Consider the following 24,929-nt stretch of genomic DNA (forward strand, 5'->3'; position numbering starts at 1 on the left):
AACGGCACTGTGCCGAAAACTTCGCTACAGATCACCCTTGTCTTGCTTGTGCTTCTGGTAGACGCCGGTTTTGCAGCCAGGAAGCGGACAGCAGCAACTTCCAACTAGTTTTAGAGTACTCAAACAACACAGTAAAACAGCATGCATCTTTTGCAGAACAGGAAAAACTCGACCGTGACAGGATTCGAACCTGCAATCTTCGGATCCGAAGTCCGACGCCTTATCCATTAGGCCACATGGTCACTGGCGCAATATACTTCTCCACACACACCTCATTTTCGACATTTGTACACTTGGCAGAATGAATTTCCCATCTTTGACGCAGTTCTCCATCTCAAATTTCTGTACTAAAAGTACGACGCTACTTCTTGCTGTGTCCCATCGCAAGTTACATTCAAGCCCTTATGACGCTGATCAAACAAGAGGTGGCAAATCAGCTTCAATCGCTTAGTGCCATCTCAGTCGCTTGCAGAAGGTACCTCACCCTATGTGATACAATGGCGAGTTGTCGCTATTACCAAAGCGGCGGCGGCGCCGACGACGACGACGACAATCGCGAGGGTCTTTATCAGGGGTAGAAAATACATCACAAGAACTAAGTATTTCACGTCGGCATTCTCCGGAGACTGCCAAAAGCAGCAGTTTTTTTTTTTTTCCTTTATTGAATTTCAATTCCCCCCGAAGGGGGCGGGCTGGCAGCGGCTTAGGACGCCGCTCTGCAGCCTACAGATTTTCTGATAAAGAGCAGGAGAATAAACAATAATAAAAAACAGGCGATAAAATCGGGGACTTAGTGAGTAACAAGGTGAAAAGAAAATGGGGAAATTAAAACAAACAACAGACGGAGGATGAAGCGAATAAAAATACATATGGAGCAGACAGGGGAAACAATAGACAATTAAAAAAAACACGGCGACAGTCTGGATTCTGTTCGCAAAGTATATAAAATGCACACCCAGCGACAGCATGGTTTCTGTTCGCAACACAACACTGAATAGTCACTAGAACACGGCACGAAAGAGTCGGCAAAGGTGACACCACAGTCGAGAGCAGGTGGGGGGAAACTGGACAGGAGATGTGAAAACAAAAAGGGGGGGAAAGGAGAGTAAAAGCGAAGGGGGGGGGAACCGGGAAAGGAGCTGATGGAGGATGAGGACCCATAAGAGGGGTGGGGGGCAGACGCGACAGGGAGGGGGGTAGGCAGAGGAGGGGAATACAAAAGGACTGGGGGGGAGAAGGGAGGTAGGGAGAGGTGTAGTGGGGAGGAAACTGGACGGAAGGGGGGGGAAGAGGGAGCCCAGAGAAAGGACAGAGGAAAGGAGGGGGAGGGAGGATCAGAGTTGATAGGAAGGATAAATGGAGGGAGAGAGGGCATCATCCGGGAGGGGGAGTTGACGGAAGCCACCTTGGGAAAGGAGATGGAGGGTGTAGAGATGGAGGGTAGGGGGGACACAACGGTGAAGACAGGGCAGGGGGCGAGGATGGGAGAGGAGAGGAGCAACCAGGGGGTGAGGGGGTTCAAGACGGCGGGAGGTGTAGAGGATGCGGATATGTTCGAGGAAGAGGAGCAGATGGGGGAAAGGAATGAGATCATAGAGGATACGCGTGGGGGACGGGAGGCGGATACGGAAGGCGAGGCGGAGTGCATGACGCTCAAGGATCTGGAGGGACTGATAGAATTTGGGGGGGGCAGATATCCAGGCAGGACTGGCATAACAGAGGATGGGACGGATTAAGGATTTGTAGGTGTGGAGGATGGTAGAGGGGTGCAACCCCCATGTCCGGCCAGAGAGGAGTTTGAGGAGGCGGAGGCGGTTGTGGGCTTTGGATTGGATGGATCGGAGATGAGGGATCCAGGTGAGGTGACGGTCAATGGTGAGGCCAAGGTAGGTGAGGGTGGGGGTGAGACGGACAGGACGTGCGCAGACAGTAAGGGAGGAATCCAGGAGCCGGAAGGAGCGAGTGGTACGACCTATGATGATTGCCTGGGTCTTGGAAGGGTTGAGTTTCAGGAGCCATTGGTTACACCATGCAGCAAAAAGGTCAAGGTGATTCTGGAGAAGGCGTTGGGACCGTTGGAGGGTAGGAGCGAGGGCGAGGAATGCGGTGTCATCAGCATATTGCAAGAGGTGCACTGGAGGGGGGGGTTGGGGCATATCTGCTGTGTACAGGAGGTAGAGGAGAGGGGAGAGGACAGAGCCCTGGGGCACACCGGCAGAGGGGTAGAAGGTGCGGGAATTGGCATGATGGATGGTAACGTAGGAGGGGCGGCGGGAGAGGAAGGAGGCCACCAGACGGATGTAGTTGATAGGAAGGGCGTAGGTTTGGAGTTTAAACAGGAGACCGGGATGCCAGACACGGTCGTAGGCCTTTTCAAGGTCAAGTGAGACAAAAATGGCGGAGCGACGGGAGTTAAGCTGGAGGGAGAGGAGATGAGTGAGGCGGAGGAGTTGGTCATCAGCAGAGAAGGAAGGTCGAAAGCCACATTGGGTGTTTGGGAGGAGGTGGTTTTGGTGGAGGTGGAGATGGATGCGCCGGGAAAGGATGGATTCCAAAAGCTTGTTGAACACCGACGTGAGACAGATAGGACGATAGGAAGAGGCATCAGATGGAGGCTTATTGGGTTTGGAGAACATCAGGATTCGGGAGGTTTTCCACAGGTCGGGATAGAAGCCAGTGGCAAGGATGACATTGTAGAGGGCGGCAAGGAGGGAAAGGAAGGAGGGAGGGCAGTGTTTGAGGTGGCGGTAGGTAACGCAGTCGTGGCCGGGAGCAGTGTTGCGTTTAGTGCGGAGTGTGAGGCTGATGTCCTGTGTAGTGATGGGAGTGTTAAGTGCAGATGGTGGGGTGTGGCCCAAGTACTGGAAGCTAGGAGCAAGGGGAGGAACAGAGGTATTCGTACGGTCCATGACATCAGGGAAGAGGGAATAATCAAAGTGGGGATCATCTGGGATGGAAAAAACATCAGAGAGGTGGGAGGCAAAGTGGTTGGCCTTACTGAGGTTGTCAGGAAAGGGACGGTCATTAAGGAGGAGAGGGTACTGGGGGGTGGGGCGGTTCCCAGTAAGGCGGTGGAAAGCAGGCAGCAGTTTCTGGTGCCCACTTTAATAGCACCATTCACACTATTCATTTGCGAGAGCATTTCTTAAATACCGCACCCATTCATAATTTTTTTATCCTTGACCGCTTTTTTCGAAAGGGCCACGGTGGGAGGGGCTGTTACAAAATTCATTTGCCTCCTGTGAGGATCGAACTGACGACCTCTGGTTTACTAGACCAGCGCTCTGCCACTGAGCTAAGGAGGCGCCTCCTAGCGCACTTTTCGGGTACTTTGTTCTTACAGACTAGTGAATCGGAGCCCTTCAGCTCGAAACGCACCGCATGAGCGACCATTATTTGCATTTAGTTAGCACAGCTGCTGCTTTCCTACACATCTCACACTATATCGATGTACAACTAAAATTCCAAAACAACACATTTATTTCATTTCAGAGTCACTTTCAGCTTCAAATACCGTTCCTCTGATATTCATATGAAGCTAGGCATCGTCGTAACCCGTTACGTTCATTACGCAAGGCTCACGAGAGGGGCGCATGTTGGATCCGCGTAGACACAAAATTTTGCGCCGCCCAGCGTGGGGCTCGAACCCACGACCCTGAGATTAAGAGTCTCACGCTCTACCGACTGAGCTAGCCGGGCTGCACGCAACGCGTTACGAGCCATACATTACTGATTTGACCTGCGACCATCTATTGAAGATTCTTTTGACTACAGCTTATTTCCTGCTGCCACAAATCAGCTACAATCCTATTCAATGAAAAATTGTCTCCGAAAGGCATCAAATCTGCTTGAAATGATACGTGGCTATCAGCACCATTATTCAACACACATGCTCGACAGTGCGCAGACGCCTCTGGCGTAGCCCTTGGCTCCTGAATCAGATGCAGTAGTTCCAACAAAAACTCTCCTGAACGGCACTGTGCCGAAAACTTCGCTACAGATCACCCTTGTCTTGCTTGTGCTTCTGGTAGACGCCGGTTTTGCAGCCAGGAAGCGGACAGCAGCAACTTCCAACTAGTTTTAGAGTACTCAAACAACACAGTAAAACAGCATGCATCTTTTGCAGAACAGGAAAAACTCGACCGTGACAGGATTCGAACCTGCAATCTTCGGATCCGAAGTCCGACGCCTTATCCATTAGGCCACACGGTCACTGGCGCAATATACTTCTCCACACACACCTCATTTTCGACATTTGTACACTTGGCAGAATGAATTTCCCATCTTTGACGCAGTTCTCCATCTCAAATTTCAGTACTAAAAGTACGACGCTACTTCTTGCTGTGTCCCATCGCAAGTTACATTCAAGCCCTTATGACGCTGATCAAACAAGAGGTGGCAAATCAGCTTCAATCGCTTAGTGCCATCTCAGTCGCTTGCAGAAGGTACCTCACCCTATGTGATACAATGGCGAGTTGTCGCTATTACCAAAGCGGCGGCGGCGCCGACGACGACGTCTTTATCAGGGGTAGAAAATACATCACAAGAACTAAGTATTTCACGTCGGCATTCTCCGGAGACTGCCAAAAGCAGCAGTTTCTGGTGCCCACTTTAATAGCACCATTCACACTATTCATTTGCGAGAGCATTTCTTAAATACCGCACCCATTCATAATTTTTTTATCCTTGACCGCTTTTTTCGAAAGGGCCACGGTGGGAGGGGCTGTTACAAAATTCGTTTGCCTCCTGTGAGGATCGAACTGACGACCTCTGGTTTACTAGACCAGCGCTCTGCCACTGAGCTAAGGAGGCGCCTCCTAACGCACTTTTCGGGTACTTTGTTCTTACAGACTAGTGAATCGGAGCCCTTCAGCTCGAAACGCACCGCATGAGCGACCATTATTTGCATTTAGTTAGCACAGCTGCTGCTTTCCTACACATCTCACACTATATCGATGTACAACTAAAATTCCAAAACAACACATTTATTTCATTTCAGAGTCACTTTCAGCTTCAAATACCGTTCCTCTGATATTCATACGAAGCTAGGCATCGTCGTAACCCGTTACGTTCATTACGCAAGGCTCACGAGAGGGGCGCATGTTGGATCCGCGTAGACACAAAATCTTGCGCCGCCCAGCGTGGGGCTCGAACCCACGACCCTGAGATTAAGAGTCTCATGCTCTACCGACAGAGCTAGCCGTGCTGCACGCAACGCGTTACGAGCCATATATTACTGATTTGACCTGCGACCATCTATTGAAGATTCTTTTGACTACAGCTTATTTGCTACTGCCACAAATCAGCTACAATCCTATTCAATGAAAAATTGTCTCCGAAAGGCATCAAATCTGCTTGAAATGATACGTGGCTATCAGCACCATTATTCAACACACATGCTCGACAGTGCGCAGACGCCTGTGGCGTAGCCCTTGGCTCCTGAATCAGATGCAGTAGTTCCAACAAAAACTCTCCTGAACGGCACTGTGCCGAAAACTTCGCTACAGATCACCCTTGTCTTGCTTGTGCTTCTGGTAGACGCCGGTTTTGCAGCCAGGAAGCGGACAGCAGCAACTTCCAACTAGTTTTAGAGTACTCAAACAACACAGTAAAACAGCATGCATCTTTTGCAGAACAGGAAAAACTCGACCGTGACAGGATTCGAACCTGCAATCTTCGGATCCGAAGTCCGACGCCTCATCCATTAGGCCACACGGTCACTGGCGCAATATACTTCTCCACACACACCTCATTTTCGACATTTGTACACTTGGCAGAATGAATTTCCCATCTTTGACGCAGTTCTCCATCTCAAATTTCAGTACTAAAAGTACGACGCTACTTCTTGCTGTGTCCCATCGCAAGTTACATTCAAGCCCTTATGACGCTGATCAAACAAGAGGTGGCAAATCAGCTTCAATCGCTTAGTGCCATCTCAGTCGCTTGCAGAAGGTACCTCACCCTATGTGATACAATGGCGAGTTGTCGCTATTACCAAAGCGGCGGCGGCGCCGCCGACGACGACGACGACGACGACAATCGCGAGGGTCTTTATCAGGGGTAGAAAATACATCACAAGAACTAAGTATTTCACGTCGGCATTCTCCGGAGACTGCCAAAAGCAGCAGTTTCTGGTGCCCACTTTAATAGCACCATTCACACTATTCATTTGCGAGAGCATTTCTTAAATACCGCACCCATTCATAATTTTTTTATCCTTGACCGCTTTTATCGAAAGGGCCACGGTGGGAGGGGCTGTTACGAAATTCATTTGCCTCCTGTGAGGATCGAACTGACGACCTCTGGTTTACTAGACCAGCGCTCTGCCACTGAGCTAAGGAGGCGCCTCCTAGCGCACTTTTCGGGTACTTTGTTCTTACAGACTAGTGAATCGGAGCCCTTCAGCTCGAAACGCACCGCATGAGCGACCATTATTTGCATTTAGTTAGCACAGCTGCTGCTTTCCTACACATCTCACACTATATCGATGTACAACTAAAATTCCAAAACAACACATTTATTTCATTTCAGAGTCACTTTCAGCTTCAAATACCGTTCCTCTGATATTCATACGAAGCTAGGCATCGTCGTAACCCGTTACGTTCATTACGCAAGGCTCACGAGAGGGGCGCATGTTGGATCCGCGTAGACACAAAATCTTGCGCCGCCCAGCGTGGGGCTCGAACCCACGACCCTGAGATTAAGAGTCTCATGCTCTACCGACAGAGCTAGCCGTGCTGCACGCAACGCGTTACGAGCCATATATTACTGATTTGACCTGCGACCATCTATTGAAGATTCTTTTGACTACAGCTTATTTGCTGCTGCCACAAATCAGCTACAATCCTATTCAATGAAAAATTGTCTCCGAAAGGCATCAAATCTGCTTGAAATGATACGTGGCTATCAGCACCATTATTCAACACACATGCTCGACAGTGCGCAGACGCCTGTGGCGTAGCCCTTGGCTCCTGAATCAGATGCAGTAGTTCCAACAAAAACTCTCCTGAACGGCACTGTGCCGAAAACTTCGCTACAGATCACCCTTGTCTTGCTTGTGCTTCTGGTAGACGCCGGTTTTGCAGCCAGGAAGCGGACAGCAGCAACTTCCAACTAGTTTTAGAGTACTCAAACAACACAGTAAAACAGCATGCATCTTTTGCAGAACAGGAAAAACTCGACCGTGACAGGATTCGAACCTGCAATCTTCGGATCCGAAGTCCGACGCCTCATCCATTAGGCCACACGGTCACTGGCGCAATATACTTCTCCACACACACCTCATTTTCGACATTTGTACACTTGGCAGAATGAATTTCCCATCTTTGACGCAGTTCTCCATCTCAAATTTCAGTACTAAAAGTACGACGCTACTTCTTGCTGTGTCCCATCGCAAGTTACATTCAAGCCCTTATGACGCTGATCAAACAAGAGGTGGCAAATCAGCTTCAATCGCTTAGTGCCATCTCAGTCGCTTGCAGAAGGTACCTCACCCTATGTGATACAATGGCGAGTTGTCGCTATTACCAAAGCGGCGGCGGCGCCGCCGACGACGTCGACGACGACGACGACGACGACGACAATAGCGAGGGTCTTTATCAGGGGTAGAAAATACATCACAAGAACTAAGTATTTCACGTCGGCATTCTCCGGAGACTGCCAAAAGCAGCAGTTTCTGGTGCCCACTTTAATAGCACCATTCACACTATTCATTTGCGAGAGCATTTCTTAAATACCGCACCCATTCATAATTTTTTTATCCTTGACCGCTTTTATCGAAAGGGCCACGGTGGGAGGGGCTGTTACGAAATTCATTTGCCTCCTGTGAGGATCGAACTGACGACCTCTGGTTTACTAGACCAGCGCTCTGCCACTGAGCTAAGGAGGCGCCTCCTAGCGCACTTTTCGGGTACTTTGTTCTTACAGACTAGTGAATCGGAGCCCTTCAGCTCGAAACGCACCGCATGAGCGACCATTATTTGCATTTAGTTAGCACAGCTGCTGCTTTCCTACACATCTCACACTATATCGATGTACAACTAAAATTCCAAAACAACACATTTATTTCATTTCAGAGTCACTTTCAGCTTCAAATACCGTTCCTCTGATATTCATACGAAGCTAGGCATCGTCGTAACCCGTTACGTTCATTACGCAAGGCTCACGAGAGGGGCGCATGTTGGATCCGCGTAGACACAAAATCTTGCGCCGCCCAGCGTGGGGCTCGAACCCACGACCCTGAGATTAAGAGTCTCATGCTCTACCGACAGAGCTAGCCGTGCTGCACGCAACGCGTTACGAGCCATATATTACTGATTTGACCTGCGACCATCTATTGAAGATTCTTTTGACTACAGCTTATTTGCTGCTGCCACAAATCAGCTACAATCCTATTCAATGAAAAATTGTCTCCGAAAGGCATCAAATCTGCTTGAAATGATACGTGGCTATCAGCACCATTATTCAACACACATGCTCGACAGTGCGCAGACGCCTGTGGCGTAGCCCTTGGCTCCTGAATCAGATGCAGTAGTTCCAACAAAAACTCTCCTGAACGGCACTGTGCCGAAAACTTCGCTACAGATCACCCTTGTCTTGCTTGTGCTTCTGGTAGACGCCGGTTTTGCAGCCAGGAAGCGGACAGCAGCAACTTCCAACTAGTTTTAGAGTACTCAAACAACACAGTAAAACAGCATGCATCTTTTGCAGAACAGGAAAAACTCGACCGTGACAGGATTCGAACCTGCAATCTTCGGATCCGAAGTCCGACGCCTCATCCATTAGGCCACACGGTCACTGGCGCAATATACTTCTCCACACACACCTCATTTTCGACATTTGTACACTTGGCAGAATGAATTTCCCATCTTTGACGCAGTTCTCCATCTCAAATTTCAGTACTAAAAGTACGACGCTACTTCTTGCTGTGTCCCATCGCAAGTTACATTCAAGCCCTTATGACGCTGATCAAACAAGAGGTGGCAAATCAGCTTCAATCGCTTAGTGCCATCTCAGTCGCTTGCAGAAGGTACCTCACCCTATGTGATACAATGGCGAGTTGTCGCTATTACCAAAGCGGCGGCGGCGCCGACGACGACGACGACGACGACAATCGCGAGGGTCTTTATCAGGGGTAGAAAATACATCACAAGAACTAAGTATTTCACGTCGGCATTCTCCGGAGACTGCCAAAAGCAGCAGTTTCTGGTGCCCACTTTAATAGCACCATTCACACTATTCATTTGCGAGAGCATTTCTTAAATACCGCACCCATTCATAATTTTTTTATCCTTGACCGCTTTTTTCGAAAGGGCCACGGTGGGAGGGGCTGTTACGAAATTCATTTGCCTCCTGTGAGGATCGAACTGACGACCTCTGGTTTACTAGACCAGCGCTCTGCCACTGAGCTAAGGAGGCGCCTCCTAGCGCACTTTTCGGGTACTTTGTTCTTACAGACTAGTGAATCGGAGCCCTTCAGCTCGAAACGCACCGCATGAGCGACCATTATTTGCATTTAGTTAGCACAGCTGCTGCTTTCCTACACATCTCACACTATATCGATGTACAACTAAAATTCCAAAACAACACATTTATTTCATTTCAGAGTCACTTTCAGCTTCAAATACCGTTCCTCTGATATTCATACGAAGCTAGGCATCGTCGTAACCCGTTACGTTCATTACGCAAGGCTCACGAGAGGGGCGCATGTTGGATCCGCGTAGACACAAAATCTTGCGCCGCCCAGCGTGGGGCTCGAACCCACGACCCTGAGATTAAGAGTCTCATGCTCTACCGACAGAGCTAGCCGTGCTGCACGCAACGCGTTACGAGCCATATATTACTGATTTGACCTGCGACCATCTATTGAAGATTCTTTTGACTACAGCTTATTTGCTGCTGCCACAAATCAGCTACAATCCTATTCTATGAAAAATTGTCTCCGAAAGGCATCAAATCTGCTTGAAATGATACGTGGCTATCAGCACCATTATTCAACACACATGCTCGACAGTGCGCAGACGCCTGTGGCGTAGCCCTTGGCTCCTGAATGAGATGCAGTAGTTCCAACAAAAACTCTCCTGAACGGCACTGTGCCGAAAACTTCGCTACAGATCACCCTTGTCTTGCTTGTGCTTCTGGTAGACGCCGGTTTTGCAGCCAGGAAGCGGACAGCAGCAACTTCCAACTAGTTTTAGAGTACTCAAACAACACAGTAAAACAGCATGCATCTTTTGCAGAACAGGAAAAACTCGACCGTGACGGGATTCGAACCTGCAATCTTCGGATCCGAAGTCCGACGCCTTATCCATTAGGCCACACGGTCACTGGCGCAATATACTTCTCCACACACACCTCATTTTCGCCATTTGTACACTTGGCAGAATGAATTTCCCATCTTTGACGCAGTTCTCCATCTCAAATTTCAGTACTAAAAGTACGACGCTACTTCTTGCTGTGTCCCATCGCAAGTTACATTCAAGCCCTTATGACGCTGATCAAACAAGAGGTGGAAAATCAGCATCAATCGCTTAGTGCCATCTCAGTCGCTTGCAGAAGGTACCTCACCCTATGTGATACAATGGCGAGTTGTCGCTATTACCAAAGCGGCGGCGGCGCCGCCGACGACGACGACAATCGCGAGCGTCTTTATCAGGGGTAGAAAATACATCACAAGAACTAAGTATTTCACGTCGGCATTCTCCGGAGACTGCCAAAAGCAGCAGTTTCTGGTGCCCACTTTAATAGCACCATTCACACTATTCATTTGCGAGAGCATTTCTTAAATACCGCACCCATTCATAATTTTTTTATCCTTGACCGCTTTTTTCGAAAGGGCCACGGTGGGAGGGGCTGTTACAAAATTCATTTGCCTCCTGTGAGGATCGAACTCACGACCTCTGGTTTACTAGACCAGCGCTCTGCCACTGAGCTAAGGAGACGCCTCCTAGCGCACTTTTCGGGTACTTTGTTCTTACAGACTAGTGAATCGGAGCCCTTCAGCTCGAAACGCACCGCATGAGCGACCATTATTTGCATTTAGTTAGCACAGCTGCTGCTTTCCTACACATCTCACACTATATCGATGTACAACTAAAATTCCAAAACAACACATTTATTTCATTTCAGAGTCACTTTCAGCTTCAAATACCGTTCCTCTGATATTCATACGAAGCTAGGCATCGTCGTAACCCGTTACGTTCATTACGCAAGGCTCACGAGAGGGGCGCATGTTGGATCCGCGTAGACACAAAATCTTGCGCCGCCCAGCGTGGGGCTCGAACCCACGACCCTGAGATTAAGAGTCTCATGCTCTACCGACAGAGCTAGCCGGGCTGCACGCAACGCGTTACGAGCCATATATTACTGATTTGACCTGCGACCATCTATTGAAGATTCTTTTGACTACAGCTTATTTGCTGCTGCCACAAATCAGCTACAATCCTATTCAATGAAAAATTGTCTCCGAAAGGCATCAAATCTGCTTGAAATGATACGTGGCTATCAGCACCATTATTCAACACACATGCTCGACAGTGCGCAGACGCCTGTGGCGTAGCCCTTGGCTCCTGAATCAGATGCAGTAGTTCCAACAAAAACTCTCCTGAACGGCACTGTGCCGAAAACATCGCTACAGATCACCCTTGTCTTGCTTGTGCTTCTGGTAGACGCCGGTTTTGCAGCCAGGAAGCGGACAGCAGCAACTTCCAACTAGTTTTAGAGTACTCAAACAACACAGTAAAACAGCATGCATCTTTTGTAGAACAGGAAAAACTCGACCGTGACAGGATTCGAACCTGCAACCTTCGGATCCGAAGTCCGACGCCTTATCCATTAGGCCACACGGTCACTGGCGCAATATACTTCTCCACACACACCTCATTTTCGACATTTGTACACTTGGCAGAATGAATTTCCCATCTTTGACGCAGTTCTCCATCTCAAATTTCAGTACTAAAAGTACGACGCTACTTCTTGCTGTGTCCCATCGCAAGTTACATTCAAGCCCTTATGACGCTGATCAAACAAGAGAAGGCAAATCAGCTTCAATCGCTTAGTGCCATCTCAGTCGCTTGCAGAAGGTACCTCACCCTATGTGATACAATGGCGAGTTGTCGCTATTACCAAAGCGGCGGCGGCGCCGACGACGACGACGACAATCGCGAGGGTCTTTATCAGGGGTAGAAAATACATCACAAGAACTAAGTATTTCACGTCGGCATTCTCCGGAGACTGCCAAAAGCAGCAGTTTCTGGTGCCCACTTTAATAGCACCATTCACACTATTCATTTGCGAGAGCATTTCTTAAATACCGCACCCATTCATAATTTTTTTATCCTTGACCGCTTTTTTCGAAAGGGCCACGGTGGGAGGGGCTGTTACAAAATTCATTTGCCTCCTGTGAGGATCGAACTGACGACCTCTGGTTTACTAGACCAGTGCTCTGCCACTGAGCTAAGGAGGCGCCTCCTAGCGCACTTTTCGGGTACTTTGTTCTTACAGACTAGTGAATCGGAGCCCTTCAGCTCGAAACGCACCGCATGAGCGACCATTATTTGCATTTAGTTAGCACAGCTGCTGCTTTCCTACACATCTCACACTATATCGATGTACAACTAAAATTCCAAAACAACACATTTATTTCATTTCAGAGTCACTTTCAGCTTCAAATACCGTTCCTCTGATATTCATACGAAGCTAGGCATCGTCGTAACCCGTTACGTTCATTACGCAAGGCTCACGAGAGGGGCGCATGTTGGATCCGCGTAGACACAAAATCTTGCGCCGCCCAGCGTGGGGCTCGAACCCACGACCCTGAGATTAAGAGTCTCATGCTCTACCGACAGAGCTAGCCGTGCTGCACGCAACGCGTTACGAGCCATATATTACTGATTTGACCTGCGACCATCTATTGAAGATTCTTTTGACTACAGCTTATTTGCTGCTGCCACAAATCAGCTACAATCCTATTCAATGAAAAATTGTCTCCGAAAGGCATCAAATCTGCTTGAAATGATACGTGGCTATCAGCACCATTATTCAACACACATGCTCGACAGTGCGCAGACGCCTGTGGCGTAGCCCTTGGCTCCTGAATCAGATGCAGTAGTTCCAACAAAAACTCTCCTGAACGGCACTGTGCCGAAAACTTCGCTACAGATCACCCTTGTCTTGCTTGTGCTTCTGGTAGACGCCGGTTTTGCAGCCAGGAAGCGGACAGCAGCAACTTCCAACTAGTTTTAGAGTACTCAAACAACACAGTAAAACAGCATGCATCTTTTGCAGAACAGGAAAAACTCGACCGTGACGGGATTCGAACCTGCAATCTTCGGATCCGAAGTCCTACGCCTTATCCATTAGGCCACACGGTCACTGGCGCAATATACTTCTCCACACACACCTCATTTTCGACATTTGTACACTTGGCAGAATGAATTTCCCATCTTTGACGCAGTTCTCCATCTCAAATTTCAGTACTAAAAGTACGACGCTACTTCTTGCTGTGTCCCATCGCAAGTTACATTCAAGCCCTTATGACGCTGATCAAACAAGAGGTGGCAAATCAGCTTCAATCGCTTAGTGCCATCTCAGTCGCTTGCAGAAGGTACCTCACCCTATGTGATACAATGGCGAGTTGTCGCTATTACCAAAGCGGCGGCGGCGCCGCCGACGACGACGACAATCGCGAGGGTCTTTATCAGGGGTAGAAAATACATCACAAGAACTAAGTATTTCACGTCGGCATTCTCCGGAGACTGCCAAAAGCAGCAGTTTCTGGTGCCCACTTTAATAGCACCATTCACACTATTCATTTGCGAGAGCATTTCTTAAATACCGCACCCATTCATAATTTTTTTATCCTTGACCGCTTTTTTCGAAAGGGCCACGGTGGGAGGGGCTGTTACAAAATTCATTTGCCTCCTGTGAGGATCGAACTCACGACCTCTGGTTTACTAGACCAGCGCTCTGCCACTGAGCTAAGGAGGCGCCTCCTAGCTTACTTTTCGGGTACTTTGTTCTTACAGACTAGTGAATCGGAGCCCTTCAGCTCGAAACGCACCGCATGAGCGACCATTATTTGCATTTAGTTAGCACAGCTGCTGCTTTCCTACACATCTCACACTATATCGATGTACAACTAAAATTCCAAAACAACACATTTATTTCATTTCAGAGTCACTTTCAGCTTCAAATACCGTTCCTCTGATATTCATACGAAGCTAGGCATCGTCGTAACCCGTTACGTTCATTACGCAAGGCTCACGAGAGGGGCGCATGTTGGATCCGCGTAGACACAAAATCTTGCGCCGCCCAGCGTGGGGCTCGAACCCACGACCCTGAGATTAAGAGTCTCATGCTCTACCGACAGAGCTAGCCGGGCTGCACGCAACGCGTTACGAGCCATATATTACTGATTTGACCTGCGACCATCTATTGAAGATTCTTTTGACTACAGCTTATTTGCTGCTGCCACAAATCAGCTACAATCCTATTCAATGAAAAATTGTCTCCGAAAGGCATCAAATCTGCTTGAAATGATACGTGGCTATCAGCACCATTATTCAACACACATGCTCGACAGTGCGCAGACGCCTGTGGCGTAGCCCTTGGCTCCTGAATCAGATGCAGTAGTTCCAACAAAAACTCTCCTGAACGGCACTGTGCCGAAAACTTCGCTACAGATCACCCTTGTCTTGCTTGTGCTTCTGGTAGACGCCGGTTTTGCAGCCAGGAAGCGGACAGCAGCAACTTCCAACTAGTTTTAGAGTACTCAAACAACACAGTAAAACAGCATGCATCTTTTGTAGAACAGGAAAAACTCGACCGTGACAGGATTCGAACCTGCAACCTTCGGATCCGAAGTCCGACGCCTTATCCATTAGGCCACACGGTCACTGGCGCAATATACTTCTCCACACACACCTCATTTTCGACATTTGTACACTTGGCAGAATGAATTTCCCATCTTTGACGCAGTTCTCCATCTCAAATTTCAGTACTAAAAGTACGACGCTACTTCTTGCTGTGTCCCATCGCAAGTTACATTCAAGCCCTTATGACGCTGATCAAACAAGAGGTGGCAAATCAGCTTCAATCGCTTAGTGCCATCTCAGTCGCTTGCAGAAGGTACCTCACCCTATGTGATACAATGGCGAGTTGTCGCTATTACCAAAGCGGCGGCGGCGCCGACGACGACGACGACAATCGCGAGGGTCTTTATCAGGGGTAGAAAATACATCACAAGAACTAAGTATTTCACGTCGGCATTCTCCGGAGACTGCCAAAAGCAGCAGTTTCTGGTGCCCACTTTAATAGCACCATTCACACTATTCATTTGCGAGAGCATTTCTTAAATACCGCACCCATTCATAATTTTTTTATCCTTGACCGCTTTTTTCGAAAGGGCCACGGTGGGAGGGGCTGTTACAAAATTCATTTGCCTCCTGTGAGGATCGAACTGACGACCTCTGGTTTACTAGACCAGTGCTCTGCCACTGAGCTAAGGAGGCGCCTCCTAGCGCACTTTTCGGGTACTTTGTTCTTACAGACTAGTGAATCGGAGCCCTTCAGCTCGAAACGCACCGCATGAGCGACCATTATTTGCATTTAGTTAGCACAGCTGCTGCTTTCCTACACATCTCACACTATATCGATGTACAACTAAAATTCCAAAACAACACATTTATTTCATTTCAGAGTCACTTTCAGCTTCAAATACCGTTCCTCTGATATTCATATGAAGCTAGGCATCGTCGTAACCCGTAACGTTCATTATGCAAGGCTCACGAGAGGGGCGCATGTTGGATCCGCGTAGACACAAAATTTTGCGCCGCCCAGCGTGGGGCTCGAACCCACGACCCTGAGATTAAGAGTCTCATGCTCTACCGACTGAGCTAGCCAGGCTGCACGCAACGCGTTACGAGCCATACAATACTGATTTGACCTGCGACCATCTATTGAAGATTCTTTTGACTACAGCTTATTTCCTGCTGCCACAAATCAGCTACAATCCTATTCAATGAAAAATTGTCTCCGAAAAGCATCAAATCTGCTTGAAATGATACGTGGCTATCAGCACCATTATTCAACACACATGCTCGACAGTGCGCAGACGCCTGTGGCGTAGCCCTTGGCTCCTGAATCAGATGCAGTAGTTCCAACAAAAACTCTCCTGAACGGCACTGTGCCGAAAACTTCGCTACAGATCACCCTTGTCTTGCTTGTGCTTCTGGTAGACGCCGGTTTTGCAGCCAGGAAGCGGACAGCAGCAACTTCCAACTAGTTTTAGAGTACTCAAACAACACAGTAAAACAGCATGCATCTTTTGCAGAACAGGAAAAACTCGACCGTGACAGGATTCGAACCTGCAATCTTCGGATCCGAAGTCCGACGCCTTATCCATTAGGCCACACCTTCACTGGCGCAATATACTTCTCCACACACACCTCATTTTCGCCATTTGTACACTTGGCAGAATGAATTTCCCATCTTTGACGCAGTTCTCCATCTCAAATTTCAGTACTAAAAGTACGACGCTACTTCTTGCTGTGTCCCATCGCAAGTTACATTCAAGCCCTTATGACGCTGATCAAACAAGAGAAGGCAAATCAGCTTCAATCGCTTAGTGCCATCTCAGTCGCTTGCAGAAGGTACCTCACCCTATGTGATACAATGGCGAGTTGTCGCTATTACCAAAGCGGCGGCGGCGCCGCCGACGACGACGACGACAATCGCGAGCGTCTTTATCAGGGGTAGAAAATACATCACAAGAACTAAGTATTTCACGTCGGCATTCTCCGGAGACTGCCAAAAGCAGCAGTTTCTGGTGCCCACTTTAATAGCACCATTCACACTATTCATTTGCGAGAGCATTTCTTAAATACCGCACCCATTCATAATTTTTTTATCCTTGACCGCTTTTTTCGAAAGGGCCACGGTGGGAGGGGCTGTTACAAAATTCATTTGCCTCCTGTGAGGATCGAACTCACGACCTCTGGTTTACTAGACCAGCGCTCTGCCACTGAGCTAAGGAGACGCCTCCTAGCGCACTTTTCGGGTACTTTGTTCTTACAGACTAGTGAATCGGAGCCCTTCAGCTCGAAACGCACCGCATGAGCGACCATTATTTGCATTTAGTTAGCACAGCTGCTGCTTTCCTACACATCTCACACTATATCGATGTACAACTAAAATTCCAAAACAACACATTTATTTCATTTCAGAGTCACTTTCAGCTTCAAATACCGTTCCTCTGATATTCATACGAAGCTAGGCATCGTCGTAACCCGTTACGTTCATTACGCAAGGCTCACGAGAGGGGCGCATGTTGGATCCGCGTAGACACAAAATTTTGCGCCGCCCAGCGTGGGGCTCGAACCCACGACCCTGAGATTAAGAGTCTGATGCTCTACCGACAGAGCTAGCCGTGCTGCACGCAACGCGTTACGAGCCATATATTACTGATTTGACCTGCGACCATCTATTGAAGATTCTTTTGACTACAGCTTATTTGCTGCTGCCACAAATCAGCTACAATCCTATTCAATGAAAAATTGTCTCCGAAAGGCATCAAATCTGCTTGAAATGATACGTGGCTATCAGCACCATTATTCAACACACATGCTCGACAGTGCGCAGACGCCTGTGGCGTAGCCCTTGGCTCCTGAATCAGATGCAGTAGTTCCAACAAAAACTCTCCTGAACGGCACTGTGCCGAAAACTTCGCTACAGATCACCCTTGTCTTGCTTGTGCTTCTGGTAGACGCCGGTTTTGCAGCCAGGAAGCGGACAGCAGCAACTTCCAACTAGTTTTAGAGTACTCAAACAACACAGTAAAACAGCATGCATCTTTTGCAGAACAGGAAAAACTCGACCGTGACAGGATTCGAACCTGCAACCTTCGGATCCAAAGTCCGACGCCTTATCCATTAGGCCACACGGTCACTGGCGCAATATACTTCTCCACACACACCTCATTTTCGACATTTGTACACTTGGCAGAATGAATTTCCCATCTTTGACGCAGTTCTCCATCTCAAATTTCAGTACTAAAAGTACGACGCTACTTCTTGCTGTGTCCCATCGCAAGTTACATTCAAGCCCTTATGACGCTGATCAAACAAGAGGTGGCAAATCAGCTTCAATCGCTTAGTGCCATCTCAGTCGCTTGCAGAAGGTACCTCACCCTATGTGATACAATGGCGAGTTGTCGCTATTACCAAAGCGGCGGCGGCGCCGCCGACGACGACGACAATCGCGAGGGTCTTTATCAGGGGTAGAAAATACATCACAAGAACTAAGTATTTCACGTCGGCATTCTCCGGAGACTGCCAAAAGCAGCAGTTTCTGGTGCCCACTTTAATAGCACCATTCACACTATTCATTTGCGAGAGCATTTCTTAAATACCGCACCCATTCATAATTTTTTTATCCTTGACCGCTTTTTTCGAAAGGGCCACGGTGGGAGGGGCTGTTACAAAATTCATTTGCCTCCTGTGAGGATCGAACTCACGACCTCTGGTTTACTAGACCAGCGCTCTGCCACTGAGCTAAGGAGGCGCCTCCTAGCTTACTTTTCGGGTACTTTGTTCTTACAGACTAGTGAATCGGAGCCCTTCAGCTCGAAACGCACCGCATGAGCGACCATTATTTGCATTTAGTTAGCACAGCTGCTGCTTTCCTACACATCTCACACTATATCGATGTACAACTAAAATTCCAAAACAACACATTTATTTCATTTCAGAGTCACTTTCAGCTTCAAATACCGTTCCTCTGATATTCATACGAAGCTAGGCATCGTCGTAACCCGTTACGTTCATTACGCAAGGCTCACGAGAGGGGCGCATGTTGGATCCGCGTAGACACAAAATCTTGCGCCGCCCAGCGTGGGGCTCGAACCCACGACCCTGAGATTAAGAGTCTCATGCTCTACCGACAGAGCTAGCCGGGCTGCACGCAACGCGTTACGAGCCATATATTACTGATTTGACCTGCGACCATCTATTGAAGATTCTTTTGACTACAGCTTATTTCCTGCTGCCACAAATCAGCTACAATCCTATTCAATGAAAAATTGTCTCCGAAAAGCATCAAATCTGCTTGAAATGATACGTGGCTATCAGCACCATTATTCAACACACATGCTCGACAGTGCGCAGACGCCTGTGGCGTAGCCCTTGGCTCCTGAATCAGATGCAGTAGTTCCAACAAAAACTCTCCTGAACGGCACTGTGCCGAAAACTTCGCTACAGATCACCCTTGTCTTGCTTGTGCTTCTGGTAGACGCCGGTTTTGCAGCCAGGAAGCGGACAGCAGCAACTTCCAACTAGTTTTAGAGTACTCAAACAACACAGTAAAACAGCATGCATCTTTTGCAGAACAGGAAAAACTCGACCGTGACAGGATTCGAACCTGCAATCTTCGGATCCGAAGTCCGACGCCTTATCCATTAGGCCACACCTTCACTGGCGCAATATACTTCTCCACACACACCTCATTTTCGCCATTTGTACACTTGGCAGAATGAATTTCCCATCTTTGACGCAGTTCTCCATCTCAAATTTCAGTACTAAAAGTACGACGCTACTTCTTGCTGTGTCCCATCGCAAGTTACATTCAAGCCCTTATGACGCTGATCAAACAAGAGAAGGCAAATCAGCTTCAATCGCTTAGTGCCATCTCAGTCGCTTGCAGAAGGTACCTCACCCTATGTGATACAATGGCGAGTTGTCGCTATTACCAAAGCGGCGGCGGCGCCGCCGACGACGACGACGACAATCGCGAGCGTCTTTATCAGGGGTAGAAAATACATCACAAGAACTAAGTATTTCACGTCGGCATTCTCCGGAGACTGCCAAAAGCAGCAGTTTCTGGTGCCCACTTTAATAGCACCATTCACACTATTCATTTGCGAGAGCATTTCTTAAATACCGCACCCATTCATAATTTTTTTATCCTTGACCGCTTTTTTCGAAAGGGCCACGGTGGGAGGGGCTGTTACAAAATTCATTTGCCTCCTGTGAGGATCGAACTCACGACCTCTGGTTTACTAGACCAGCGCTCTGCCACTGAGCTAAGGAGACGCCTCCTAGCGCACTTTTCGGGTACTTTGTTCTTACAGACTAGTGAATCGGAGCCCTTCAGCTCGAAACGCACCGCATGAGCGACCATTATTTGCATTTAGTTAGCACAGCTGCTGCTTTCCTACACATCTCACACTATATCGATGTACAACTAAAATTCCAAAACAACACATTTATTTCATTTCAGAGTCACTTTCAGCTTCAAATACCGTTCCTCTGATATTCATACGAAGCTAGGCATCGTCGTAACCCGTTACGTTCATTACGCAAGGCTCACGAGAGGGGCGCATGTTGGATCCGCGTAGACACAAAATTTTGCGCCGCCCAGCGTGGGGCTCGAACCCACGACCCTGAGATTAAGAGTCTGATGCTCTACCGACAGAGCTAGCCGTGCTGCACGCAACGCGTTACGAGCCATATATTACTGATTTGACCTGCGACCATCTATTGAAGATTCTTTTGACTACAGCTTATTTGCTGCTGCCACAAATCAGCTACAATCCTATTCAATGAAAAATTGTCTCCGAAAGGCATCAAATCTGCTTGAAATGATACGTGGCTATCAGCACCATTATTCAACACACATGCTCGACAGTGCGCAGACGCCTGTGGCGTAGCCCTTGGCTCCTGAATCAGATGCAGTAGTTCCAACAAAAACTCTCCTGAACGGCACTGTGCCGAAAACTTCGCTACAGATCACCCTTGTCTTGCTTGTGCTTCTGGTAGACGCCGGTTTTGCAGCCAGGAAGCGGACAGCAGCAACTTCCAACTAGTTTTAGAGTACTCAAACAACACAGTAAAACAGCATGCATCTTTTGCAGAACAGGAAAAACTCGACCGTGACAGGATTCGAACCTGCAACCTTCGGATCCAAAGTCCGACGCCTTATCCATTAGGCCACACGGTCACTGGCGCAATATACTTCTCCACACACACCTCATTTTCGACATTTGTACACTTGGCAGAATGAATTTCCCATCTTTGACGCAGTTCTCCATCTCAAATTTCAGTACTAAAAGTACGACGCTACTTCTTGCTGTGTCCCATCGCAAGTTACATTCAAGCCCTTATGACGCTGATCAAACAAGAGGTGGCAAATCAGCTTCAATCGCTTAGTGCCATCTCAGTCGCTTGCAGAAGGTACCTCACCCTATGTGATACAATGGCGAGTTGTCGCTATTACCAAAGCGGCGGCGGCGCCGCCGACGACGACGACAATCGCGAGGGTCTTTATCAGGGGTAGAAAATACATCACAAGAACTAAGTATTTCACGTCGGCATTCTCCGGAGACTGCCAAAAGCAGCAGTTTCTGGTGCCCACTTTAATAGCACCATTCACACTATTCATTTGCGAGAGCATTTCTTAAATACCGCACCCATTCATAATTTTTTTATCCTTGACCGCTTTTTTCGAAAGGGCCACGGTGGGAGGGGCTGTTACAAAATTCATTTGCCTCCTGTGAGGATCGAACTCACGACCTCTGGTTTACTAGACCAGCGCTCTGCCACTGAGCTAAGGAGGCGCCTCCTAGCTTACTTTTCGGGTACTTTGTTCTTACAGACTAGTGAATCGGAGCCCTTCAGCTCGAAACGCACCGCATGAGCGACCATTATTTGCATTTAGTTAGCACAGCTGCTGCTTTCCTACACATCTCACACTATATCGATGTACAACTAAAATTCCAAAACAACACATTTATTTCATTTCAGAGTCACTTTCAGCTTCAAATACCGTTCCTCTGATATTCATACGAAGCTAGGCATCGTCGTAACCCGTTACGTTCATTACGCAAGGCTCACGAGAGGGGCGCATGTTGGATCCGCGTAGACACAAAATCTTGCGCCGCCCAGCGTGGGGCTCGAACCCACGACCCTGAGATTAAGAGTCTCATGCTCTACCGACAGAGCTAGCCGGGCTGCACGCAACGCGTTACGAGCCATATATTACTGATTTGACCTGCGACCATCTATTGAAGATTCTTTTGACTACAGCTTATTTGCTGCTGCCACAAATCAGCTACAATCCTATTCAATGAAAAATTGTCTCCGAAAGGCATCAAATCTGCTTGAAATGATACGTGGCTATCAGCACCATTATTCAACACACATGCTCGACAGTGCGCAGACGCCTGTGGCGTAGCCCTTGGCTCCTGAATCAGATGCAGTAGTTCCAACAAAAACTCTCCTGAACGGCACTGTGCCGAAAACTTCGCTACAGATCACCCTTGTCTTGCTTGTGCTTCTGGTAGACGCCGGTTTTGCAGCCAGGAAGCGGACAGCAGCAACTTCCAACTAGTTTTAGAGTACTCAAACAACACAGTAAAACAGCATGCATCTTTTGTAGAACAGGAAAAACTCGACCGTGACAGGATTCGAACCTGCAACCTTCGGATCCGAAGTCCGACGCCTTATCCATTAGGCCACACGGTCACTGGCGCAATATACTTCTCCACACACACCTCATTTTCGACATTTGTACACTTGGCAGAATGAATTTCCCATCTTTGACGCAGTTCTCCATCTCAAATTTCAGTACTAAAAGTACGACGCTACTTCTTGCTGTGTCCCATCGCAAGTTACATTCAAGCCCTTATGACGCTGATCAAACAAGAGGTGGCAAATCAGCTTCAATCGCTTAGTGCCATCTCAGTCGCTTGCAGAAGGTACCTCACCCTATGTGATACAATGGCGAGTTGTCGCTATTACCAAAGCGGCGGCGGCGCCGACGACGACGACGACAATCGCGAGGGTCTTTATCAGGGGTAGAAAATACATCACAAGAACTAAGTATTTCACGTCGGCATTCTCCGGAGACTGCCAAAAGCAGCAGTTTCTGGTGCCCACTTTAATAGCACCATTCACACTATTCATTTGCGAGAGCATTTCTTAAATACCGCACCCATTCATAATTTTTTTATCCTTGACCGCTTTTTTCGAAAGGGCCACGGTGGGAGGGGCTGTTACAAAATTCATTTGCCTCCTGTGAGGATCGAACTGACGACCTCTGGTTTACTAGACCAGTGCTCTGCCACTGAGCTAAGGAGGCGCCTCCTAGCGCACTTTTCGGGTACTTTGTTCTTACAGACTAGTGAATCGGAGCCCTTCAGCTCGAAACGCACCGCATGAGCGACCATTATTTGCATTTAGTTAGCACAGCTGCTGCTTTCCTACACATCTCACACTATATCGATGTACAACTAAAATTCCAAAACAACACATTTATTTCATTTCAGAGTCACTTTCAGCTTCAAATACCGTTCCTCTGATATTCATATGAAGCTAGGCATCGTCGTAACCCGTAACGTTCATTATGCAAGGCTCACGAGAGGGGCGCATGTTGGATCCGCGTAGACACAAAATTTTGCGCCGCCCAGCGTGGGGCTCGAACCCACGACCCTGAGATTAAGAGTCTCATGCTCTACCGACTGAGCTAGCCAGGCTGCACGCAACGCGTTACGAGCCATACAATACTGATTTGACCTGCGACCATCTATTGAAGATTCTTTTGACTACAGCTTATTTCCTGCTGCCACAAATCAGCTACAATCCTATTCAATGAAAAATTGTCTCCGAAAAGCATCAAATCTGCTTGAAATGATACGTGGCTATCAGCACCATTATTCAACACACATGCTCGACAGTGCGCAGACGCCTGTGGCGTAGCCCTTGGCTCCTGAATCAGATGCAGTAGTTCCAACAAAAACTCTCCTGAACGGCACTGTGCCGAAAACTTCGCTACAGATCACCCTTGTCTTGCTTGTGCTTCTGGTAGACGCCGGTTTTGCAGCCAGGAAGCGGACAGCAGCAACTTCCAACTAGTTTTAGAGTACTCAAACAACACAGTAAAACAGCATGCATCTTTTGCAGAACAGGAAAAACTCGACCGTGACAGGATTCGAACCTGCAATCTTCGGATCCGAAGTCCGACGCCTTATCCATTAGGCCACACCTTCACTGGCGCAATATACTTCTCCACACACACCTCATTTTCGCCATTTGTACACTTGGCAGAATGAATTTCCCATCTTTGACGCAGTTCTCCATCTCAAATTTCAGTACTAAAAGTACGACGCTACTTCTTGCTGTGTCCCATCGCAAGTTACATTCAAGCCCTTATGACGCTGATCAAACAAGAGAAGGCAAATCAGCTTCAATCGCTTAGTGCCATCTCAGTCGCTTGCAGAAGGTACCTCACCCTATGTGATACAATGGCGAGTTGTCGCTATTACCAAAGCGGCGGCGGCGCCGCCGACGACGACGACAATCGCGAGCGTCTTTATCAGGGGTAGAAAATACATCACAAGAACTAAGTATTTCACGTCGGCATTCTCCGGAGACTGCCAAAAGCAGCAGTTTCTGGTGCCCACTTTAATAGCACCATTCACACTATTCATTTGCGAGAGCATTTCTTAAATACCGCACCCATTCATAATTTTTTTATCCTTGACCGCTTTTTTCGAAAGGGCCACGGTGGGAGGGGCTGTTACAAAATTCATTTGCCTCCTGTGAGGATCGAACTGACGACCTCTGGTTTACTAGACCAGCGCTCTGCCACTGAGCTAAGGAGGCGCCTCCTAGCGCACTTTTCGGGTACTTTGTTCTTACAGACTGGTGAATCGGAGCCCTTCAGCTCGAAACGCACCGCATGAGCGACCATTATTTGCATTTAGTTAGCACAGCTGCTGCTTTCCTACACATCTCACACTATATCGATGTACAACTAAAATTCCAAAACAACACATTTATTTCATTTCAGAGTCACTTTCAGCTTCAAATACCGTTCCTCTGATATTCATACGAAGCTAGGCATCGTCGTAACCCGTTACGTTCATTACGCAAGGCTCA

The 24,929-nt window shown here is 48.1% G+C and overlaps 43 non-coding genes across 43 annotated transcripts; all 43 read right to left on the minus strand.

Moving 5' to 3' along the window:
- Positions 1–169: 169 nt before the first annotated feature.
- Trnar-ucg (transfer RNA arginine (anticodon UCG)) lies at positions 170–242 on the minus strand. Its single transcript has one exon. It is a non-coding gene; the product is annotated as a tRNA-Arg (tRNA).
- A 2,991-nt stretch (positions 243–3,233) lies between these two features.
- Positions 3,234–3,305, minus strand: Trnat-agu (transfer RNA threonine (anticodon AGU)). Its single transcript has one exon. It is a non-coding gene; the product is annotated as a tRNA-Thr (tRNA).
- Positions 3,306–3,626: 321 nt separating this feature from the next.
- On the minus strand, positions 3,627–3,699 carry Trnak-cuu (transfer RNA lysine (anticodon CUU)). Its single transcript has one exon. It is a non-coding gene; the product is annotated as a tRNA-Lys (tRNA).
- Positions 3,700–4,139: 440 nt separating this feature from the next.
- Trnar-ucg (transfer RNA arginine (anticodon UCG)) lies at positions 4,140–4,212 on the minus strand. Its single transcript has one exon. It is a non-coding gene; the product is annotated as a tRNA-Arg (tRNA).
- Positions 4,213–4,740: 528 nt separating this feature from the next.
- Positions 4,741–4,812, minus strand: Trnat-agu (transfer RNA threonine (anticodon AGU)). Its single transcript has one exon. It is a non-coding gene; the product is annotated as a tRNA-Thr (tRNA).
- A 321-nt stretch (positions 4,813–5,133) lies between these two features.
- Positions 5,134–5,206, minus strand: Trnak-cuu (transfer RNA lysine (anticodon CUU)). Its single transcript has one exon. It is a non-coding gene; the product is annotated as a tRNA-Lys (tRNA).
- A 440-nt stretch (positions 5,207–5,646) lies between these two features.
- Trnar-ucg (transfer RNA arginine (anticodon UCG)) lies at positions 5,647–5,719 on the minus strand. Its single transcript has one exon. It is a non-coding gene; the product is annotated as a tRNA-Arg (tRNA).
- A 553-nt stretch (positions 5,720–6,272) lies between these two features.
- Trnat-agu (transfer RNA threonine (anticodon AGU)) lies at positions 6,273–6,344 on the minus strand. The gene has a single exon. It is a non-coding gene; the product is annotated as a tRNA-Thr (tRNA).
- A 321-nt stretch (positions 6,345–6,665) lies between these two features.
- Trnak-cuu (transfer RNA lysine (anticodon CUU)) lies at positions 6,666–6,738 on the minus strand. The gene has a single exon. It is a non-coding gene; the product is annotated as a tRNA-Lys (tRNA).
- A 440-nt stretch (positions 6,739–7,178) lies between these two features.
- On the minus strand, positions 7,179–7,251 carry Trnar-ucg (transfer RNA arginine (anticodon UCG)). Its single transcript has one exon. It is a non-coding gene; the product is annotated as a tRNA-Arg (tRNA).
- Positions 7,252–7,816: 565 nt separating this feature from the next.
- On the minus strand, positions 7,817–7,888 carry Trnat-agu (transfer RNA threonine (anticodon AGU)). The gene has a single exon. It is a non-coding gene; the product is annotated as a tRNA-Thr (tRNA).
- Positions 7,889–8,209: 321 nt separating this feature from the next.
- On the minus strand, positions 8,210–8,282 carry Trnak-cuu (transfer RNA lysine (anticodon CUU)). The gene has a single exon. It is a non-coding gene; the product is annotated as a tRNA-Lys (tRNA).
- Positions 8,283–8,722: 440 nt separating this feature from the next.
- On the minus strand, positions 8,723–8,795 carry Trnar-ucg (transfer RNA arginine (anticodon UCG)). Its single transcript has one exon. It is a non-coding gene; the product is annotated as a tRNA-Arg (tRNA).
- A 550-nt stretch (positions 8,796–9,345) lies between these two features.
- Trnat-agu (transfer RNA threonine (anticodon AGU)) lies at positions 9,346–9,417 on the minus strand. Its single transcript has one exon. It is a non-coding gene; the product is annotated as a tRNA-Thr (tRNA).
- A 321-nt stretch (positions 9,418–9,738) lies between these two features.
- On the minus strand, positions 9,739–9,811 carry Trnak-cuu (transfer RNA lysine (anticodon CUU)). The gene has a single exon. It is a non-coding gene; the product is annotated as a tRNA-Lys (tRNA).
- Positions 9,812–10,251: 440 nt separating this feature from the next.
- Positions 10,252–10,324, minus strand: Trnar-ucg (transfer RNA arginine (anticodon UCG)). Its single transcript has one exon. It is a non-coding gene; the product is annotated as a tRNA-Arg (tRNA).
- Positions 10,325–10,868: 544 nt separating this feature from the next.
- On the minus strand, positions 10,869–10,940 carry Trnat-agu (transfer RNA threonine (anticodon AGU)). The gene has a single exon. It is a non-coding gene; the product is annotated as a tRNA-Thr (tRNA).
- Positions 10,941–11,261: 321 nt separating this feature from the next.
- Positions 11,262–11,334, minus strand: Trnak-cuu (transfer RNA lysine (anticodon CUU)). Its single transcript has one exon. It is a non-coding gene; the product is annotated as a tRNA-Lys (tRNA).
- A 440-nt stretch (positions 11,335–11,774) lies between these two features.
- Trnar-ucg (transfer RNA arginine (anticodon UCG)) lies at positions 11,775–11,847 on the minus strand. Its single transcript has one exon. It is a non-coding gene; the product is annotated as a tRNA-Arg (tRNA).
- A 544-nt stretch (positions 11,848–12,391) lies between these two features.
- Trnat-agu (transfer RNA threonine (anticodon AGU)) lies at positions 12,392–12,463 on the minus strand. The gene has a single exon. It is a non-coding gene; the product is annotated as a tRNA-Thr (tRNA).
- A 321-nt stretch (positions 12,464–12,784) lies between these two features.
- Trnak-cuu (transfer RNA lysine (anticodon CUU)) lies at positions 12,785–12,857 on the minus strand. Its single transcript has one exon. It is a non-coding gene; the product is annotated as a tRNA-Lys (tRNA).
- Positions 12,858–13,914: 1,057 nt separating this feature from the next.
- On the minus strand, positions 13,915–13,986 carry Trnat-agu (transfer RNA threonine (anticodon AGU)). Its single transcript has one exon. It is a non-coding gene; the product is annotated as a tRNA-Thr (tRNA).
- A 321-nt stretch (positions 13,987–14,307) lies between these two features.
- Positions 14,308–14,380, minus strand: Trnak-cuu (transfer RNA lysine (anticodon CUU)). Its single transcript has one exon. It is a non-coding gene; the product is annotated as a tRNA-Lys (tRNA).
- A 440-nt stretch (positions 14,381–14,820) lies between these two features.
- Positions 14,821–14,893, minus strand: Trnar-ucg (transfer RNA arginine (anticodon UCG)). Its single transcript has one exon. It is a non-coding gene; the product is annotated as a tRNA-Arg (tRNA).
- Positions 14,894–15,437: 544 nt separating this feature from the next.
- Trnat-agu (transfer RNA threonine (anticodon AGU)) lies at positions 15,438–15,509 on the minus strand. Its single transcript has one exon. It is a non-coding gene; the product is annotated as a tRNA-Thr (tRNA).
- Positions 15,510–15,830: 321 nt separating this feature from the next.
- On the minus strand, positions 15,831–15,903 carry Trnak-cuu (transfer RNA lysine (anticodon CUU)). The gene has a single exon. It is a non-coding gene; the product is annotated as a tRNA-Lys (tRNA).
- A 440-nt stretch (positions 15,904–16,343) lies between these two features.
- Positions 16,344–16,416, minus strand: Trnar-ucg (transfer RNA arginine (anticodon UCG)). The gene has a single exon. It is a non-coding gene; the product is annotated as a tRNA-Arg (tRNA).
- Positions 16,417–16,963: 547 nt separating this feature from the next.
- On the minus strand, positions 16,964–17,035 carry Trnat-agu (transfer RNA threonine (anticodon AGU)). Its single transcript has one exon. It is a non-coding gene; the product is annotated as a tRNA-Thr (tRNA).
- A 321-nt stretch (positions 17,036–17,356) lies between these two features.
- Positions 17,357–17,429, minus strand: Trnak-cuu (transfer RNA lysine (anticodon CUU)). Its single transcript has one exon. It is a non-coding gene; the product is annotated as a tRNA-Lys (tRNA).
- A 440-nt stretch (positions 17,430–17,869) lies between these two features.
- Trnaq-uug (transfer RNA glutamine (anticodon UUG)) lies at positions 17,870–17,942 on the minus strand. Its single transcript has one exon. It is a non-coding gene; the product is annotated as a tRNA-Gln (tRNA).
- A 544-nt stretch (positions 17,943–18,486) lies between these two features.
- Positions 18,487–18,558, minus strand: Trnat-agu (transfer RNA threonine (anticodon AGU)). Its single transcript has one exon. It is a non-coding gene; the product is annotated as a tRNA-Thr (tRNA).
- A 321-nt stretch (positions 18,559–18,879) lies between these two features.
- On the minus strand, positions 18,880–18,952 carry Trnak-cuu (transfer RNA lysine (anticodon CUU)). The gene has a single exon. It is a non-coding gene; the product is annotated as a tRNA-Lys (tRNA).
- A 440-nt stretch (positions 18,953–19,392) lies between these two features.
- Trnar-ucg (transfer RNA arginine (anticodon UCG)) lies at positions 19,393–19,465 on the minus strand. Its single transcript has one exon. It is a non-coding gene; the product is annotated as a tRNA-Arg (tRNA).
- Positions 19,466–20,012: 547 nt separating this feature from the next.
- Positions 20,013–20,084, minus strand: Trnat-agu (transfer RNA threonine (anticodon AGU)). Its single transcript has one exon. It is a non-coding gene; the product is annotated as a tRNA-Thr (tRNA).
- A 321-nt stretch (positions 20,085–20,405) lies between these two features.
- On the minus strand, positions 20,406–20,478 carry Trnak-cuu (transfer RNA lysine (anticodon CUU)). Its single transcript has one exon. It is a non-coding gene; the product is annotated as a tRNA-Lys (tRNA).
- Positions 20,479–20,918: 440 nt separating this feature from the next.
- Positions 20,919–20,991, minus strand: Trnaq-uug (transfer RNA glutamine (anticodon UUG)). Its single transcript has one exon. It is a non-coding gene; the product is annotated as a tRNA-Gln (tRNA).
- Positions 20,992–21,535: 544 nt separating this feature from the next.
- Trnat-agu (transfer RNA threonine (anticodon AGU)) lies at positions 21,536–21,607 on the minus strand. The gene has a single exon. It is a non-coding gene; the product is annotated as a tRNA-Thr (tRNA).
- Positions 21,608–21,928: 321 nt separating this feature from the next.
- Trnak-cuu (transfer RNA lysine (anticodon CUU)) lies at positions 21,929–22,001 on the minus strand. Its single transcript has one exon. It is a non-coding gene; the product is annotated as a tRNA-Lys (tRNA).
- A 440-nt stretch (positions 22,002–22,441) lies between these two features.
- Trnar-ucg (transfer RNA arginine (anticodon UCG)) lies at positions 22,442–22,514 on the minus strand. Its single transcript has one exon. It is a non-coding gene; the product is annotated as a tRNA-Arg (tRNA).
- Positions 22,515–23,058: 544 nt separating this feature from the next.
- On the minus strand, positions 23,059–23,130 carry Trnat-agu (transfer RNA threonine (anticodon AGU)). Its single transcript has one exon. It is a non-coding gene; the product is annotated as a tRNA-Thr (tRNA).
- A 321-nt stretch (positions 23,131–23,451) lies between these two features.
- On the minus strand, positions 23,452–23,524 carry Trnak-cuu (transfer RNA lysine (anticodon CUU)). The gene has a single exon. It is a non-coding gene; the product is annotated as a tRNA-Lys (tRNA).
- A 440-nt stretch (positions 23,525–23,964) lies between these two features.
- On the minus strand, positions 23,965–24,037 carry Trnar-ucg (transfer RNA arginine (anticodon UCG)). The gene has a single exon. It is a non-coding gene; the product is annotated as a tRNA-Arg (tRNA).
- Positions 24,038–24,581: 544 nt separating this feature from the next.
- Trnat-agu (transfer RNA threonine (anticodon AGU)) lies at positions 24,582–24,653 on the minus strand. Its single transcript has one exon. It is a non-coding gene; the product is annotated as a tRNA-Thr (tRNA).
- Positions 24,654–24,929: the final 276 nt, after the last annotated feature.

The sequence above is a fragment of the Schistocerca cancellata genome, unplaced genomic scaffold, assembly GCF_023864275.1.
Source record: "Schistocerca cancellata isolate TAMUIC-IGC-003103 unplaced genomic scaffold, iqSchCanc2.1 HiC_scaffold_1109, whole genome shotgun sequence".
In the NCBI taxonomy this organism is placed as follows: Eukaryota; Metazoa; Arthropoda; class Insecta; order Orthoptera; family Acrididae; genus Schistocerca; species Schistocerca cancellata.